General features: G+C 40.2%; 1 pseudogene; it reads right to left on the bottom strand.

Moving 5' to 3' along the window:
* Nucleotides 1-3133: 3133 nt before the first annotated feature.
* Nucleotides 3134-9726, bottom strand: LOC738680 (large ribosomal subunit protein uL23-like; annotated as a pseudogene).
* Nucleotides 9727-16682: the final 6956 nt, after the last annotated feature.

Here is a 16682-nt window from a genome sequence, read left to right as displayed (position 1 = left end):
ATACAGATCTGAGAAAGAATTTGTATTCAAAATATATTTTAAAAATCTTAAAACTAAACAATAAGTTAAACAACCCAATTGAAAATGCACACAGATCTGAACAGAACCTCACCAAAGAAGATCTACAGATGGCAAGTAAACATACAAAAAGATGCTCAACATACTAGAGAACCGAAAACCACAATGAGATAGCACAGCTGGTGTATAGCTCTTAGAACTGCTAAACTCTTTACAAAATGACAAATTGCTGGAGGAAAAACAAGAACTCTTTTCATTGTCGGTGGAACACAGTGTATAAGACCAAAATATGCCACCCCAAAATATAATGGTAGGAAACCAGAATATGCCACCACAAAATATGTCCCTTTGGCTTAAGAATTATTCCAAGCTGATTATTTTGAAAAAAAAAAAAAAATGCTAACAAAGGAAGTTGTGAAAACAGAGTAGAAGTTACACTTGTGTAAGGAAAATTTACATCTATAAAGGAAATCACCATTTAAAAGCCACCTCTCTCGACACCAAGAAGGATAACTAAATCACTAAAGACTCTTATCAATGGAGAATGCGTGGACTTAAGTCTGTATAACGAACCTTACCCTTGTCTAATGTGCTTTTGCTGGTTAACTCCCCACTCACCACTGCACCTCAAATCTTCTTTCTTTAAGTTGAAGATAGTATTTATGCTTGAATTGAAAGCCACCTGTTGGAGATTTACTCATTTTTCCTTGAGTATCTCCCATGTATCCATAAGGTATACATGTTTTTAAACTTTTCTGTTTTTCTCATTTTAATCTGTCAGTTTTTACAGTGGGTCCCATCTAAGAATTCCAAAAACATAGAAAATTTTTTTCCTCCCCATTAAAATTTCGGCAGTTTTTTCTAAAGCTAAACAAGTCTCACCTTACAATCCAAAAATCACATTCCTAAGTATTTTGACAACTACTTTGATGTTATTTCCAAACAAAAGCTACCATGCAATTATTTACAGAAGCCCTATTCAGAATGACTAAAGGAAAAAAAAGGAATCAGAAAGTCTTACAATAGACGACTGTGTGGGACTCCACTCAGACATCAAAAGTTGTTATAAAGATTATTTAAGTGAAAACACTTGAGATACTGAAGATAAAGGAAGAAATCTTACCCGAACTTACTTTATCCAATTAAAGCAGAACTCCCAGAAAAATACAACTGCCATTAACCCCATCCAAGGAGTTTCTTGCAAATTCAGCTGCCATAGACACAGCGTACTCTTTCCCATTAGCGATGATAAATGAAAATGAAATCCTAAGCTCCCAACTGACTGAACAGACCCACTCTTGGCTGAGGGGACCCCAGAGTAACTTTCAAAACTGAGTTCTCAGCTTTGCTAGGATGGGATGATGGAGGTCAGATACACATCGTTATACCCCTTCCTTTGCTAACCATGATGAGGCTTTCTTCCCTAAGGATTTAACAGAAACCAGCCCTTTCAAAGGCTCTACCACTGATATCAACCTCTCCTTTCTTGCCTGATAAGAGACCACCCACAATGGAGAGGTTCTGGCCAGTGTACAGAGGATGCACAGAGCGAGTTTTCATGTCCTCTGCTTCACCTTTTAATGTCAGATAGCTGAAAACTCCACCCTGGGATCATGATAACACTGCCATTTTTTGTACATGGGACCCATGAAGAAGCAAGAAACTCAATTGCACATGCATGCATTTCTCCTTCCATAAATATTCATGACTCCTCCTAGAGCTTATTAAATAAATGCATTTGGCCATTCCACTCAGCATAAATTACTATTTCCTTTACCTCCTCCTTGAAGCATCTGTTTCTGGCTTCTGGCTGGAGGCTGTGCTTCCCAGCCTGTCAGAAGGACAACCCTTCAGGCTGCAACCCTTTATAAGAAATAAATCTCTCATTGGGTGTGGTGGCTCATGCCTGTAAACCCAGCACTTTGGGAGGCCGAGGCAGGTGGATCACCTGAGGTCAGGAGTTTCAGACCAGCCTGGCCAACATGATGACACCCTGTCTCTACTAAAAATACAAAAAAAATTATCCAGGTGTGGTGGTGGGTATCTGTAATCCCAGCTAATCAGGAGGCTGAGGCAGGAGAATCGCTTGAACCCAGGAGGTGGAGGTTGCAGTGAACCAAGATCACACCATTGCACACCAGCCTGGGCAACAAGAGTGAAACTCTGTCTCAAAAATAAAAATAAAAATAAACATAAAAATGAAGAAATGTCTCCTTTCCAAATTTATGAACCTCATCATTCTTCCATTGTTAGCATTAAAAGGTTCAAAAAGATCTTTCCATACTCTCCCACAGAAGCCGTAGAAATTGTCATTTTGTTAATCATTTTGGATGCCTGGGAACTTGTAATCCAATGAGTAGAAAGTTTGGTACCCCATTTATGGCTGTCAACCTGCCAATTCTCAGGAGTTTGTAAAAGCCTAAATCTGAAAGGATCTCATCCCATTAGGACCCTTGTCTCCTTTTCTGTTGCCTTTGCCCACTGGCTCTGGCAACAGGGGTCTTTCTTTCTCCTTGGCTATCTTTGGATATGGGGGCTCCGTCTTCCGTGCCACCTTAGGGAATGCCTTTTGCAGGCATGGCTAAGTCATTAAAAAGCCTTCAGTTTCAGTAACACTTTGAGTGAGTACTCTCTGAAGATGCATTGGAATCTCAGGCTTCTTTGTCTGGAAGATAACTCTTGGGCTACAAGTTTCTTATCCTAGCTTTGGTTTTGAGGCCTCTCTGTTCTCCTCTTGGGTTGGAAGTTATTCCTGGCTTTTTGTTTCGAGGTGTCTCTGTGATCTTGAACTTGCTCCTTTCATGGGAACTTCTCAGTTGACTAAATTCTCCCTTCTCAAACCTCTGCTGACTATGTGTTCCACCAATATGGAACTAATTCTACTTCCTTTCCTGTTTGCATGATTTTACTAAGAATTATTTAGAAATTTAATCGCTCTTTTGAGAAAATTTTTATCTTCCAAATTGCCTCCTTTTAGACCTTTCCTTTCCCAGTTGAGTCTCTCAACTCCCTATAATCACTGAAACTTTAGGCACCCCACTCCATGCCTTGGAGTGCTCTCCATGCTCTCAATGTGCTCAAGAATCTGCAAAAGCAAACACCTGGGGCTGAAAAATAAAATAGAAAAAAATTTTATTTCTCAGCCTCCATAAGATTGTATGTCCAAACAAAAGAAAATCTTAAAAATCTCCAAAAATATTGGTGAGACAAAAGCTTTGGCGCTCATATGAAGAAGAAAAAACTTGTTCCATTTTCCAGATACACAGTTATAATACAAATATAAAATTGGGCAAAGACAAAAACCAAGTCTTCTATATAAACTAGTGAATTTAGTATTATTGTAATAACATTAGTCAGGGTTCTCCAGAAAGGCAGAATCAATAGGATATATGTAGATAGATAGATGAGAGAAGACTCATTAGGGGAATTGGTTCACATAATTATGGAGGCTGAGAAGTTACACAATAGCCTGTCTCCAAGTTGGAGAACCAGGAAAGCTGGCAGCATGGCTCACTCCAGATATAAAGGACTCAGAATCAGGGAAGCCAATGGTGTAACTCTGATTCTGAGGCCAAAGGTCTGAGACCCTGAAGTTCTGATGTCAAGGGCAGGAGAAGAAGGATGTTTCCATTTCAGAAGGAGATAGTTCACCTTTCCTCTTTCTTTTTGTTCTATCTGGGCTCTCAACCAATTGGATGGTGCCTGTATTCATCCATTTTTATACAGCTATGAAGAAATACCTGAGTCTGAGCAATTTATAAAGAACAAAGAGGTTTAATGGGCTGACAGTTCCACATGGCTGCAGGGGCCTCACAATCATGGCAGAAGGGGAAGCAAAGATGTCCTTCTTCACATGGCAGCAACAAGGAGAAGTGCTGAGCCAAAGGGGAAAAGCCCCTTATAAAACCATTGGATCATGAGAACTCACTCACTGCCATGAGAACAGCATGGCAGTAACCACCACCATGATTCAATCACCTCCCACCGGGTCCCTCCCACGACATGTAGGGATTATAGGAACTACAATTCAAGATGAGATCTGGGTGGGGAAACAGGCAAACCATATCAGTTCCCATCTACACTGGGTCATGGTTATCTCAGTGTCTTCCAGAAACACCCTCACAGATATGCCCAGAAATTGTGTTTGACCAGCTATGTGTGTCTCTTAATCCAGTCAAGTAGATGTCTAAACTTAACCATCAGAATATTTATGCCTGATTCATGACTGAAATCATGTTTGACCAGCTATGTGTGTCCCTTAATCCAGTCAAGTAGATGCCTAAAGTTAACCATCAGAATATTTATGCCTGATACACGGCTGAAATTGTGTTTGACCAGCTATGTGTCTCTCTCAATCCAATCAAGTAGATGTCTAAAATTAACCATCAGAATATTTATGCCTGATTCGTGGCTGAAATCGTGTTTGACCAGCTATGTGTGTCCCTTAATCCAGTCAAGTAGATGCCTAAAGTTAACCATCAGAATATTTATGCCTGATTCATGGCTGAAATTGTGTTTGACCAGCTATGTGTGTCCCTTAATCCAGTCAAGTAGATGTCTAGAATTAACCATCAGAAGATTTATGCCTGATTCATGGCTGAAATCGTGTTTCGCCAGCTATGTGTGTCTCTTAGTCCAGTCAAGTAGATGTCTAAACTTAACCATCAGAATATTTATGCCTGATTCGTGGCTGAAATTGTGTTTGACCAGCTATGTGTGTCCCTTAGTCCAGTCAAGTAGATGCCTAAAGTTAACCATCAGAATATTTATGCCTGATTCATTGCTGAAATCGTGTTTGACCAGCTATGTGTGTCCCTTAATCCAGTCAAGTAGATGCCTAAAGTTAACCATCAGAATATTTATGCCTGATTCATGACAGAAATCGTGTTTGACCAGCTATGTGTGTCTCTTAGTCCAGTCAAGTAGATGTCTAAAATTAACCATCAGAATATTTATGCCTGATTCATGGCTGAAATTTCAGGATGAAAGCTATGAAATCTCTATTTGTGTTTGTATATCTATTAATGTATGTAATGTATATGTGATATTTTCTTAACTCCGGATAGCATTGCAAAATTCATTTATGAAATCCTCTAAAAGTGCTCTATTCTAACTTGGCTTGGAAAAAAATAAGCATTTATAAGTAAATATTCACCAAACTCCTAGAAATATAGGAACTGATCAAATGTTTTTTAAGTTAACACGATTTGGATAAAAGTTAAATAAGATTAATATAATATTTTTGGTGTAATAAAACAACTGTGTCTTCAAAATTATCACTATTGAATATAAAACAAACATAAATTCCTATTCTGCTTGAGTTCTAGTGAAATAAGCTAATATTATACTTACTAAAAATGTAAAATCTTAGAGCTTATAGATTTGGTTCTAATTAATTTGTCATTCTTATGAAAAACATCTTTTTTTATGGTGAAAAGATACACATATATTTAGAGTTAGCCAGCTGGACTCAGTTTAGATGATCCCAATTTTGTTGCAACATCCAAAGCATCATAATCAGGAGCCAGTCGAACATATGCCTTCTTCTCTTTATCAGGACAAATCAGGGTGGTGACCTTGGCCACATCACTGTCACAGAGCTTCTTCACAGCCTGTTTGATCTGGTGCTTCTTGGCTTTAACATCCACAATGAACACAAGCGTGTTGTTTTCTTCTGTCTTCTTCACGGCCGACTCAGCGGTCAGCAGAAACTTGATGATAGCATAGTGGCCAAGCTTTTTTCTCCTGGGGGTGCTCTTCTGAGGATATTTGGGCTGCCTCTGGAGTCGCAGTGTCTTGGGCCGCCTGAAGGTAAGTGACATGAGGATCTCCTTTTTTGCGTGTGGCTGTGGACACCTTTCAACACTGCCTTCTTGACCTTTAAAACCTTCACTTTGGCTTTGGCTTTAGGAGGGGCAGGAGCTTCCTTCTTCACTTGCGGTGCTATCTTGTGAAAAGAGAAAAACATTATTTCAAAAATAGTTTGTTTACAGTAAATCTGCTTAATAGTAGTTTCCAAAGTACTTTTGGTAATTTTTAACCTTAAAGTTAAGCTAAGTAAAAGATTTGCATTAAATATCTAGACCATTTATAAATAAGATACAATACTAAAACATTTATTACTGAGCATAAATGATTCAAGTTTATATAATTTTGCCTTGCTACTTTTACAGAGAGACTAAAGATATTTTGGCCCATTAATAAATGTCTTTTTTTCTGCCACACTGAGAAATTGTACTATGAGGAAACACATCCCTCTAGATGTTGGGAGATGATATAGTCATACATTTTCTAACCTACTATAGAATGGTAATATATGACAGTTTATAACTCTCTACTTCCTAGTTTTCTCTGGAAAATAAAAGATTACTAAGTATTAAAATTATAATCAATATATGTAAAGAAAACTACTAGAAATAATAGAATAACTAGAAACAACTCTACACAAAGAATGCAAGAAAAGTAGGGCATGTTTTGCAAGTAAAGTAGGATGTATTTTTTATAAGGAAAACCATACTTAAGATACAAATAAAAAGAGATACCTAACCATCCCTGTGTTATATTTGTATGGGTACAATGTTATGTTTTCAGAAATTATATAAAATTCCTGGAAATTTGTCAATGTCTTCCTTATCCATGCTATGTGCCAGTATAGAGTAATGAGTCATAATTCCAATTATTATTTTAAATGTTGTGCCAGGCGCAGTGGTTCACGCCTGTAATCCCAGCACTTTGGGAGGCTGAGGCGGGTGGATCACAAGGTCAGGACATCCAGACCATCCTGGCTAACCTGGTGAATCCCCATCTGTACTAAAAATACAAAAAATTAGCCAGGCGTGGTGGCAGGTGCCTGTAGCCCCAGGTACTCGGGAGGCTGAGGCAGGAGAATGGCGTGAACCCGGGAGATGGAGCTTGCAGTGAGCCAAGATCACGCCACTGCACCCAAGCCTGGGCAACAGAGTGAGACTCTGTCTCTAAATAAATAAATAAATGTTGTATGCCACAGAGAAAATCGAATATCCTTGTCAGCTGTGGTATAATGAACTCTCATCAGATCTTTCATCACAGCCATTTCATACTCTTTGCCATTTAGATATTATTTCCCCTGATGCTTTCCTGAAAGCTCCTGCAATCAGCTACAAGTCAGAATGTTCGTCTCCAACACAGGACTCCCTCTGAGACTCACGGAAAAGACTATGACAGGTACTCTGGTTATAGGCTTCTGATGATATTGCTTAAATAACTTTAAGACCATACACTTGACTCAGTGAAGGTCTCCAGAAGTCTGGTTGAGAAACTGATGGGTTCATGACACTGCTAACCCAAGATCCAAAAAGACTGGAATTGATTACATGGCACTGAATGAACTGATGAAAATTGATTGTAATTTTATAGCTTTTTGGAGCATTACTGGTTCTTTAATGTTCTAGTTTCTGGATTTAAGAAATCTCTTTCTCTTAATCTAACTGTAACTTACAACAATTTAGTAGATTATACTTTTATAAATAGAAATGAGGCATTTATCTTTTTTTCCCTGCCTGATTTTTCCAGAATTTTGAAATCCTTACTGAATACTCATATTTTCACGATGATATAGTTGTTAGCAAAAGTCCAATAAGAATCTGTTCACCTTATAACGGACATAATTGGAAATTTTGGTTATATTATCAAGGTTTTTACTGGAATATCATATTTAGGAAGTGTACCTAAGATCATTTATGACCAGCAATTTTAAGGAAGTAAGGTTGACTTTTATGGAAACAATGCTTACAAAGCACTGTGAGAAATGGGAAAGTTCTTCTTCAAAGATTATAAAGTCACAATTTCTTACTATAAGATTGCTATCCACTATTTATATGTGTGTGTGTGTGTGTGTATTCCAAATCACTTGTCCTAGCTTGCTCCAGCATGCCTGGACAGAACTAGATAAGCCCCAGCCCATAGTACATGCCATTCCTTATTTGGAGATGCTTCCTTAACTATCCCTGGGCAACTTCCTTTTCTTTCTTTCTTCTATTCCCCTTACCTAATTAAGAAAGTTTTAAACTAACAGCCAATCGGGTAAAGTGTAAAATGTGAGGTCCTATTCCAGCCAATGGAAACTGGACACAGCACTAGGGTAGACACATCAGATTACAAGTAACTCTGTCTCCTTTGTTTGGTGTGCTCTTGTGGCTGGACAGCTATTGAGTAGCACCCTTTCTGCAGAAAGTAAAGCTTGCCTTGCTAAGAGATCATTTGTTCCCACATTAATTCTTTTTTATTTTGGAACACCAGAAACTTCATTCCCAACAGCACTCTGAGAAAAGCCAGCCTGATACCTAGATTACAGGGTTCACAGCCTTACAGGTTAGTAAGGAAGGTCATTTCCTGGTAGGCCCAGGAATTTAGGGATATTGGGGGGCCTCAAGAAGAGAGGAATTCACACAAAGCTATAAGGACTGCAGCTGAAATATGATAGTAAGTTCTTAGCTTGGCTTTTAGCCTGAATAAGGCCTTTAAAAGTCAAATCTGAGATTCTGTATGAAAACTTCCAGCAAAGAAGCTTGAAAGCACCTACGTGGTCATCTCCTGTTCTTGATGCACTTATGTAAATAATCAAGCAAAATCTAATAAAACTAGACTTATTTTTGAAACAAGAATAGTCTTACTTTGATTATGATCAAAAATGATGGTTACCACAGAGAGAAATTTTATGTTTCAATGGAAAACTATAACATGGCTGGTCATGGCAGCACACACCTATAATTCCAGCACTTTGGGAGGCCAGGAGTTCAAGACCAGCCTGGGCAATGTGGTGAAACCCCGTCTCTACCAAAAATACAAAAATTAGATGGGCATGATGGCATGTGCCTGTAGTCCCAGCTAATCAGGAGGCTGAGGAGGGAGGATCGTTTGCACCCAGGAGGTAGAGGTTGCAGTGAGCTGAGATTGCACCTTGCACTCCAGCCTGGGTGACAGAGCCAGACCCTGTCTCAAAAAAAATTTTTTTAAAGGAAAACTATAGCCATTGTGAGTTATCTGATTCTAGTCTTGTTTCTTGTTTCTGGGCTATTTTTACCTCTTTGTAAACTGGATCCTGCCATCTGCTGAATTTTGTCCCGCAATGATACTTGTGGAACAAGAAGCCAAGTATTGTCTCTTCTACTAATGTATCTATTGTCAGTTAATTTGAAGGTCTCCAATCCTGGAACAAAGTTAGAAAAGGAAGGTTTTGCTCCCCAAAATGCATAACCAAATTGTGGTACATTCATATAATGGAATACTATTTAGCCATAGAAAGGAACAGGCTATCAACTCACACAAAGACATGAGTGAATCTTGCATGCACATTGCTAAGTGGAAGAAGACAGTCTGAGAATACACACAGTGTGACCTCATTTAATGAGACACTGGAGAAGGCAAACTACACAGATGGGAAGCCCATGGATTGTCAGCTTCCCAGATGTGTGAGAATCTCTCCTCCCTTCCCAACATTCTCATGCTCTCCCTCTGCCTCTAGAGAATTTCCTGTCCCATCTCTCATGACAAATCCCTTCTTCATTCTTTATGATGCAGCCCCTTCTGCATCTCCTAGAGCCATGCTCAGCTAAATTTTGTTGTGTGAGTAATGAGAAGAGAGTTGTTATTTGTATTTAGTGAATAATAACAAATAAAAGGCATTTAGCCTTCTGGAACCTGGTATGTAGTAGATCCTCATGAAAAACTAGCTCTGTTGATAAAACTAGACTGAAAGGAGCTTTCAAAGTCAACAACGACATCATGCAGTGAAGGACGTAGATGAGAAGCTGCTGCTGCAGCCTGGAGCTCCTGGAGGCCCGTTTTGTCCAGGACTTAGCAGGAATGCACTACCTTTCCATAAGGAGACACTGCCCACAGAAACCAAGGCCATTCTTTGAAGACAAACATGTTTTAATAGCCTTTACATTATATAATGGTGTAATATAAATAATATTATTAAGGTAAAATTATTTACATTATTATGTTACGACTTTTGTACAGAGCTTTACACCTAGATATTCTGAAGTTGGTGGTCTGTGAGTGGCATCAAGTGATGACTGACACACTCTGACCTGGGGTAGAACAACACGTGCCCCTGCAGTTTGCTGAATTTCAGGGCATCACCACCTGATTTCAAGAGTGTGTTTTCCTATCCTCTAGAGTTTTGCCCACTTAAGCAACAGCTTTGCTGCAATACAGAACTCCACAATTTATCAAAATATTAATTTGGAGAATACTGGTTCACCTAGTTCATTTTCAAGTTTTCTTAAACTATCAGGCCCATAGCTAATGCCAGTGGCTCCAAGGATGAGAAGGTAAAAAGCCTTTTTTGTTTTCGCTTTTGGCAAGAGAAAAAAACACATTTCAAACCTTACTGTCTCATGCTATTCACTGGAAAATTAGAAGTGAACACACTCTCCTCCCAGCCCAATCACAGGTACTAAATAACCAAGATCTCCTGCAGGTGCCTTTGCCTTGGCTTTGTGAGCCTGGAGTTGCTGGCTGACACTGGGCAGCAGGAAGCAGAGCTGGTCCCATTCCTCCGTGCTTTCCCCGTGCTGTGGGGACACAGACACATTGAAAAACCTGGGTCCTGCTCTGGCACTGGCTGGGAAGCTATCTGACGTCAGGCTCATAGTGGACTTCTGAGTTGAAAAGAGAGTATGGGTCACCCAGCCCCACTTACTCATTTTACAAAGAATGAAAATGGGTCTCTATGCCAGACATGAGAATACACATTGTAAGGCTGTGCAAGCTCGCCGCACTTGTATCCGCTCAGCACACACTTACAGAGTGCCGAGTGTCTCCAGCATGAGAGGGGCTCTAGTTCCCGGGGTCCCACCCTCCAAAGAGGACAGCAGCACCTCGAGGGACAGAGGTGCAAAGAGCAAGGTGGGGGCCCTTCTGCTGGAGAGGCGGCTAGGGAGGGACCTTACAGGAAGTGACACCTGAGCTCTTCTCTGAAGGATGAAGCTGAATTACTTGGAGCTTAGGGCGAAGGGTTGTCCGGGGAAGTGCAGCCTGTGAGCCAAAAGCACGAGTATAATGACTTGTCCAGAGAAGTGTAACAAGTTCCATATTGTTTCTAGGCCAAATCTGCACAGGAGTCACCACAGGAAAGAGCAGGATCCTGGAGCCAGGGCCTTGGATTTCACCCACTGGCAATGGGAATGTTCACTGGGAATTTTGGGGGGCAAAACATAAAAGTGTTTCCTCTTAAAAATAAATAAATAAATAAATAAAATAAATTAAAAATAAATAAAAATAAAAAGGAAAGTGTTTCCTCTTAGCTCCAATTCTCTCTCTCTCTCTCTCTTTCTGTCCCTCTCTCTCTCCCCTATCTTTAATTTGTGTATTATCATAAGAAAACACAGATGTGTCAGATGTGGGGATTAGCAGCCTGCATCTTTCTGGATGACTTGAGGGGAGCACTGTGGCCTCTGTGAGCTTATTTACAATAATTCACGAATCTTGCAAAAAAAAAAAAGTCATGGCAGCAGAGGTTAGAAAATCTCCTAGTATTTCTTCTGATACTTTGAATTTATGATTAATATGTTTAATCTTCATCTTCTGAAAAGTCACCAGTTGCACAGTGAAGACCATAAAGGGCTTCTGTTTCTGTGGTTTGTGGCTTCAACAGTCAGTGGTTTTGCAGCAGTAGCACTGCATGTGCGTTTTAGGCTGATGATGCTCAACAGTGGACAATTCTCTTCACCTGCCTGAACCCCAATGCCCACCCTTTCATACGGTGCGGGGTCACAGCTGAGCTCTCCGAGACACCTCACAGGATCTCGGTTTCTGAACTGTCGGGTGTCTTCTAGGTGAAGGCTTCATCTCATAGCCTTTGTGGCTTCCTCCAGGTAACACTTGGTTTTTTGACCTAACCCCGGTATTTGTGTGACATATGTGTGAATGTGCTCCCTGTGGCAGCACTGAGGAAAGACTCAGTCATCACAGATGCCGAAAGGCAAACGCATCTCCAGTCTTGCATTATTTTTACCCATCAGCCCATTTGAAAAAGAAAAAAAAAAAGCCTCGTGTTATAATTAAATCCCCTCTAGAGGTAATGGGTATTTTTTAAATCTTTCATTTTTTTTATAGTCACATTTGCGCCCAGTGCCTGCCAGGATCCACTAGAGGGCAGAGACACCCGTGTGTATTTGTGTGGCACTTGCTGAGTGGTAATTAATAAAAACAGACACCCTGCCCTCCAGGAGCCAACCTCCAGTGCCGGGGCCAGCGGCAGCAAGTAAGAAAACCTCGGTTTCCACATCTGCATCAGCTACACAGTGCTCGCACACAGGAGGCATCAGTCAGTTTTCTCAGTTACAGAGACAGAAACAAAACGTGTCCTCACTACTTTTTGAATTTACCATGTTATCCAATGTTTTAACTTAATTGAATGAATAAACTCCTTATGTATCTGGACACATGCATGGAAAATTCACAAACATTTCAAAACAAAATAGAGTGGTTTGCTAAAAGAAAATTTCTTTGATACGTGAATTTCACTTTTTTCTATCTTTTAGTGATTTTAATGTAATGAAATTGAGAAGTCTGTGCCTCTAAAAGACTTTTTAAAGAGCATGGTACTTCTCCATTTTGAAAAAAAATTGGCAAAATATCTTCTACTGTAGATAGAAGTTAATTGGCTGAGGGTAATAAACAGAAGATTAAAAAACGAGCTTTATCCCCTGCTCTTCTGTCAAGGGCTACAGTGAATTACACACCCTGGCATGGGTTTGCACGCCACGTGCTGGAAGCCAGCAGTCATGCAGGCCATGCTCTCCCACACTTAGAAAAAAAGCCCATGAGAAAGAGTTCCATCAAGTTCACACACAATGACCTCCAGCAAGACGTGGAAAATGCTCAGTTCCACAAAATACCTGTGTCCAAATACTTTGAGCGCACCGCTCTGGCATCAGGTTCCTGTGAGGACAGACCCTGAGATGCATTTCTGGATGGAGGCTGCTGCCAGAGGAGACAATGTGACTGCAGATGGCTCACGCTGCTCCAACGCTGCAGGGGCCAGTGACTTGGGGCTCCCACCCGCTGTCCTGTGGGGGAACTGCGGAGATTCACCCCAGCTGGGTGGACTCTGCTGTGTCCCCTGTCAAGAAGCCCCTCAGCTTACCTTGGTTTTTCCTTTTTAAAACTCTCTGGTGTTTTTCTCTCCAGTGGGGGCTGCATCTCACCTTAAAAGAAAAGATTTTCCAACTAGGGGCTGTCTCGGTAGCTGGTCCAGAGGAAGGTCTCTCTCTGGAGTGAAGTCCAGCCAACTAACTCCAGCCAGAACTCTCACTGAGTGGGGCTGGATCTGCCCTGTTCTCCTCCCATCCTCGTGTGGACTGTGGAAACCCATCCACACCCTATGCAAAGTCCAGCATCTTGGACTGTAAAATGGCAAAAGCCGAATTTAAAATAGATGATTATATTGACTCTATGAGGAAAAGAAAGTTCTGAGGTAGACAATTGGTAAGCAAGCAATTATGTGTAACTTGTTAGAACACTAGGGTGTAGTTTATTTGTCTCACTGATTATTTTCTGTTTAACAGGCTGGCTAAGAGCCAGAGGGAGAGAAAGCTGGCTGGGAATTGAGAGGCATGAGGTCACCTCAGTCCCAACATTTCCATGTAAACAATGATGCGAGGTGGGCTGATGGCAGGCGTCCCTGGAAATTCTCACAATCTCAGCTCTTAACTTCTGTAAAATATTATGTCATTTATGATCTCTTTAACAAATAACTTTTCTAGTTAAAAAAAGTGTATAATCTCTTTGGAGGATCTTTGGTAAATATAAAATGAGTTATCAAAGAAAAAAATTATTCATAATTTTATCACTCAAATTTTGATAATTATATTCCTGCATTTTTAACTAAACATAGAAATTTTAGATTATACTGTACATAAAATATTGTATCTGTTTTTCATCCAATATTAGATTATAAACGTTTTACATGGCATAAACTATATATGTAAATCAGCTATTTCCACACCTGCTTGATTTAACCCTCCTTATACTATTAGCCATTTAAATGATTTCTACTTTATCCTATGAATAACACTTCCACCAGTTATTATTCTTGTATATAGCTCATTCAATCACTCATAATCTCGTTGAGCATTTATTTATAATTTAGTTGCCTATTACCTGAGTGGACTGTGGTTATATGTTTATATGCTTATTCCAAATATATTGCTAAGATTAGCATTAGAGACAGGAAAATATTCACGGGTTTTGAAACTAGAAGGACCCAAACAAATCCATGAACCAGCTCTGCATACTCTCACCGAGCCTTAGTTTTCTTACACAGAAAGTGAAGACAATGCTATTTGCCTTGTGGCATCTCTGTGAAGTTAAAGAAGACACCGATTGTACACGCAGCAGTACACGGACAGCGGGAAGCTGGGCCCTGACCAGCTCTAGGGACAATCACCATTGAATGCCCCACGATCCTACTCTCAGGGTGTTCGTATGCCATATGCCATGTCAGTATCACTTACTCAGTGAACACATATTTGTTGATTATAACTTACTCCCGTACTCTTTTCTTTGTTTTACATGTTCAAATATCTGTAAAAAAAAAAAAAAAAAAAGGTACAATTATGAAATTAAAAGTTAACTAAAGGGGGATGTTTTCACTATCTCTGAAATTTAACCCACTAAATCCAGATTATAAAGCAAGGAAATGTCTTACGGCCCAACACTTGCCATCCATATTTTTTCAAAGTTAGTGGGCAGGGCAGGGTAGTGGAAGTGAAGGAATCAGAGCTCTGATGGGTGCACATTGTCTTCCCTACAAATCCATTGCTTGTCTGGCCTTCCTTCCTTATTGGGGCTGCTCTATCCTTTTCGGCACATTTGAACTGCTCCCCTGTGAGCTATTCTCATTTGCTTCACTTCTAAATCTGAATTCCATGGGACCCGCATTTAAGGAGAGGGGAACCACTTTGGGACTGGAGGAAGTTCACCTTATGAGTTATACCTGCCTCCTTCCTCTACAGTGAACGGTCTCTGGTGTCCCTGGGTGTTCAGTTTCTTTACACTCATGTGTTACTGACTGTTAAGGTGGCAAATGGCCCATGACCTTTATGGTATTAAAGAGAAAAAAATAAAAAGCTGTGTTCCTTTTTTTTTTTTTTTTAACTTTTATTTTAGGTTGGGGGGTATATGGGAGGGTTTGTTATACAGGTAAACACATGTCACAGGGATTTGTTGTACATGTTATTTCATCATCCAGGTATTAAGCCCAGTGCCCGATAGTTATGTCTTCTGCTCCTCTCCCTCCTCCCACCCTCCCCCCTCAAGTAGACCCCAGTGTCTTTTGTTTCCTTCTTTGTGTTCACAAGTTCTTCTTATTTAGCTCCCATTTATAAGTGAGAACATGCGGTATTTGGTTTTCTGTTCCTGCATTAGTTTGCTAAGGATAATATCCTTCAGCTTCATTCATACTAATGCAAAAGACATAATCTTGTTCTTTTTATGGCTGCATAGTATTCCATGGTGTATATGTAGCACATTTTCTTTATCCAGTCCATGATTGATGGGCATTTGGGTTGATTCTGTCTTTGCTATCGTGAATAGTGCTGCAATGAACATTTGCATGCATGTATCTTCATGGTAGAATTATTTATATTTGTCTGGGTATATATCCAGTAATGGGATTGCTAGGTCAAATAGTAGTTCTGCTTTTAGCTCTTTGAGGAATCACCATACTGCTTTCCACCATGGTTGAATTAACTTACACTCCCACCAACATTGTATAAGTGTTCACTTTTCCCTGTAACCTTGCCAGCATCTGTTGGCTTTTTACTTTTTAGTAATAGCCATTCTGACTGGTGTGAGATGGTGCCTCACTGTGGTTTTGATGAGCATTTCTCTAGTGATCAGTGATCTAGAGCTTTTTTCTATATGCTTGTTTACCACATTTATCTTTTTTTTTTTTTTTTTTTTTTTGAGCCAGAGTCTTGCTCTGTCACCCAGGCTAGAGTGCAGTGGCGCGACCTCAGCTAACTGCAAGCTCTGCCTCCTGGGTTCATGCTATTCTCCTGCCTCAGCCTCCCAAGTAGCTGGGACTACAGGCGCCCACCACCACACCCGGCTAATTTTTTGTATTTTTAGTAGAGACGGGGTTTCACCATGTTAGCCAGGTTGGTCTCAATCTCCTGATGTCGTGATCCAACCGCCTCAGCCTCCCAAAGTGCAGGAATTACAGGCGTGAGCCACCACACCCGGCCCACATGTTTGTCTTCTTTGGAGAAGTGTCTCTTCATGTCCTTGGCCCACTTTCTAATGGGGTTGTCTTTCTCTTGTAAATTTCTTTAAGTTCCTTATAGACGCTGGATATTAGACCTTTGTCAGATGCATAGTTTGTAAATACTTTCTCCCAATCTGTAAGTTGCCTGTTTACTTTGTTGATAGTTTCTTTTGCTGTGTAGAAGCTCTTTAGTTTAATTAGATCCCACTCGTCAATTTTTGCTTTTGTTGATATTGCTTTTGGTGTCTTTGTCATGAAATCTTTGCCTGTTCTTATGTCCAGGATGGTATTGCCTAGGTTGTCTTCCAGGGTTTTTATATTTTTGGGTTTTACACTTAAGTCTTTAATCCATCCTGAGTTCATTTTTGTGTATGGTGTAAGAAAGGGGCCCAGCTCCCAGCACCAT

The sequence above is a fragment of the Pan troglodytes genome, chromosome 14 (assembly GCF_028858775.2).
Source record: "Pan troglodytes isolate AG18354 chromosome 14, NHGRI_mPanTro3-v2.0_pri, whole genome shotgun sequence".
Classification (NCBI taxonomy): Eukaryota; Metazoa; Chordata; class Mammalia; order Primates; family Hominidae; genus Pan; species Pan troglodytes.
Note: the sequence above shows the minus strand (reverse complement) of the source record. Positions and strands in the feature narration are given on the sequence as shown.